Below are 3,470 nucleotides of genomic sequence, written 5' to 3'. Positions count from 1 at the left end.
GCTAGCTAGCCCTATGTGTCTGTCCACCTTAATGGCGTAGCATATAGCCGAATTATGGTGTGACGTGAGCGTTGGACGCGAGCGTAGTAGCCCTATATGAGTGTTTAATTCATACAGGGGGTATGGGCACATATTTATACACCCGTCTGTCCACCTTAATGGCGTAGTGTAGCACCGCATTAAGGCGTGACGTGAGCGTTGGACGCGAGCGTAGTAGCCCTATATAGACCCATGAATTTACATAGGGAGTATGAACGTGTGTAAATACATACATATATTATAGAGCCTGAGAGGCTTGACATTTATGAGATAAAAGTTTTATCGCTTGCAGCATGCATTCGATTTTCCTTGGAAATTGATTTGGGGAAACATAAATATTTTATTCGTTAATTTATTTTTGTCCACTCACTCTAACGTGTTTCAAATGTTTTCTCTTGGGCTCTTCGTTTTAAAAATGCCCAGTTTGCAGGATTGCATAGTTGAGGTCGGGCGTACATGGGGATGAGGCATAGTCATCATATAGCTTCCGTTTGTTAATTTATTATGTTTCTTTTTTTCCTGTTAGAGTTGCTCTGAACCTAATAATGGTTGGATATGAGATTTGTTTAGATTAGTAAATAATTTGGGTGGTGTTGTGTTTTGGGGAGCACGGAGGCTCCAGGAGTTTAAGGTTGGATTTAAATTTTCAGAAGTGTTTGCAGGTATTATTAGGAAGGGTTGTCCATTTTCAAGAGAGGTTATGCCGATTTTTTTGTAAATTTTCCTTGAAGGTGGTCCCCGTACGACTTACTCTGGGTTTCTGGGTGAAATTTGAGGCGGGTCGTGTCAATTCGATAGTTGTATCCTGCAAAATAGACGTCCTAGAAGCTACGTGCACTACAGTAGGGGCGAAATTCTGTCGTAGGAGATTGCTGCAAGCAAGCCTCTATCATCAATCAGGTCAGTATTTTGTATTCAAAGCAATTTGGTTTCAAGTGCTGCTGCTGCTGTTCTAATATATAAAGTAAAGTTGATCTTATTTATATCAAGTTTTAGATTCATATTTATATTTCTGTAATTGTGGTTGATCTGCATATATAATTTCTAACACACATCCTATTGAAATGGATAACTGAAATGGTTCGCAACAAGGATCTTCCTTTTAGAACCATAATGTGAACTCATCATTATATGCAAATACTAATTGAAACAGATTTCGACTTAATAAGAGCATTGTCACACCCTATTTTTGAAAATTTACAATTTTTGAAATTTTTGAAGGATAAATTTTCAAAAATTTGGCATGATATATCTTAAAATCTTATTATCCCAAAACCTGCTCAACAACTTTCAAACTATAATCAAATACTGGAAATGTAAATGTCAACAAACTCAACAACTGAGTTAAACATTATATCTCCTTAATTATAACAACTTCAAAAGTCAAGTAATAAAAAATCGCTCACATGAGCTTAAAAACAACTGCCATGATATAAAAAAAAGTACATCGCCTAAAACCCAGCTCCTAAGCCATTGCCTCAACCCTGTTGATTATCACCTACAGGTCTAACCCCTACACCATGAATTGGTGCACCGGGTTGTAAACAACAAACCTGGTAAGCTTAAAAATCTAGTATGAGTAACTCTCAAAATAAAACTCAACCATTCCAACAACACATAAGATAAAACTGGAAATTCTTGCCTTAATAATTTAGTTCAGGAATCCCCAAAAGCAAGAGAATTCAAAAGAAATAATTAAGAGAACACAACAATTCAAAATCAATCAAATCATAAATGAAATCCTGCAAAAAGTATAGTTAAGGGATTCCATTAAAATCACACGATCAAATTAGAGAATCTCCTGCGGATAAGCTTAGTTCAGGAGATACTCAAAGCAAAAAATTTATATGACAACATATACGAACATCACACAATCATTTCTCAACCTTTACTTATGAGTTCGTCAACGCATAGTTATCCCTCATAAGTAACTAGACAAACACGTACTCATGGGTTTGTCAACACATAGTCATCCCCCATGAAGTACCGACAGAGTAAAGCTCTATACTGACCGTAACCAATCATCCGGCCAAGGCTTTGTTCCCGGTCCACCACGAAGGCTCCTAATCTAATGCACACATCCACAACTAATACACAAATAACCACATCAATAAAACCAGACAAGCGACACTTCACTATAATATACCTTTTCACAAAGAGATATATATACACACACACAGATTTTCTCACAAGAATAATCTACCAAGAACTAAAGATATTATAGTCACTAGAACCTTAAAAATAATCATTTAAAAAGAAAAACTTGTTTTCTCTTACCTATGAGCCGTTGGCGATCAAGCTCATATATTTTAGAACAAACAAAAAAGGAAACATAATTTTTTTTAAATCATTATCATCATCATAATCATCAACATTTTCATGAACATTATCATCATCATAATCATCATAAATAAATAGGTCACAAAGTGGACCTTGGTGAGATTTTACTCACCTAAATAATCCCGCTACGTCTTCAACACAACAAAAGAGCCAAGCTTAAATATCAACTCCACAAGCTACCTATAATTACACAATTAATAACTTAATAACCACTTAAACAAAAAGAACATTTCACCCTTAACAAACCTTAACCCATGATTTGCCCAAAAAAGAACAACCTTTTTTCGAGACCTCCCAAGATCATCGAACACTTAACCATCTTCCCCCGCTGCCTAACTTTGGATTCTCCTAGCTCAACACTTCGCACAAGTCTACAATAACATAGAATCTAACAAGAAAACTTACTCAAACTTGACCTAATCGCATAATATATCAACATGCTCACAACAACAAGAACTAGCTAAACAAAGCAACTGAACCTACACACCCTGCCCAACGCGCCACTACAGGCGGCGGTGAGTGGGCCCCACACGCCACCCCAACAACTTCGAAATCTCAACAAACTTCCAACAACAAACTTGTAGATTGAAGCATGGTGAGCATCTTTTATACCTGGAGGTTCAACCAGTTCGGCCGGAATCGGCCGAAAAACACCAGAAAGCTCGCCGGAAAGTTGGAATCCACCACCACCACTCTCCCTCGTGAGTCGAGCTTCAAGACTACCTGAAGTCGAACCAGGGTGCCAAGGAGCTCCTATCCCGACCGGTTTCTAGCCTTGTTGCCCCAGCCGGAGGTGAGAATCCCGACCGGTCTCCAAGCCGAACTTCCGAGCTTCGGGTCACTACTTCATAACCGAATCGGTGTGAACCAGCTAGAGGAGGACGAAGGCAAGGAGAAGAGGAGTCGGTTCAGACTGGTGGCGCGGTTGGGCGACGTCGGACGACGCCGGAAAGTCTGGATCAAGTCACCGAATTCGGGTCGGGTCGGGTCGGCTGGAAGACTTTGATACCGAAGGTATCGCGAGAGAGAAGAAAGAGAGAGAGAGAGAGAGAGAGAGAGAGAGAGAGAGAGAGAGAGAGAGAGAGAGAGAG

The sequence above is a fragment of the Fragaria vesca genome, linkage group LG2 (genome assembly GCF_000184155.1).
Source record: "Fragaria vesca subsp. vesca linkage group LG2, FraVesHawaii_1.0, whole genome shotgun sequence".
NCBI classification, from domain to species: Eukaryota; Viridiplantae; Streptophyta; class Magnoliopsida; order Rosales; family Rosaceae; genus Fragaria; species Fragaria vesca.
Note: the sequence above shows the minus strand (reverse complement) of the source record.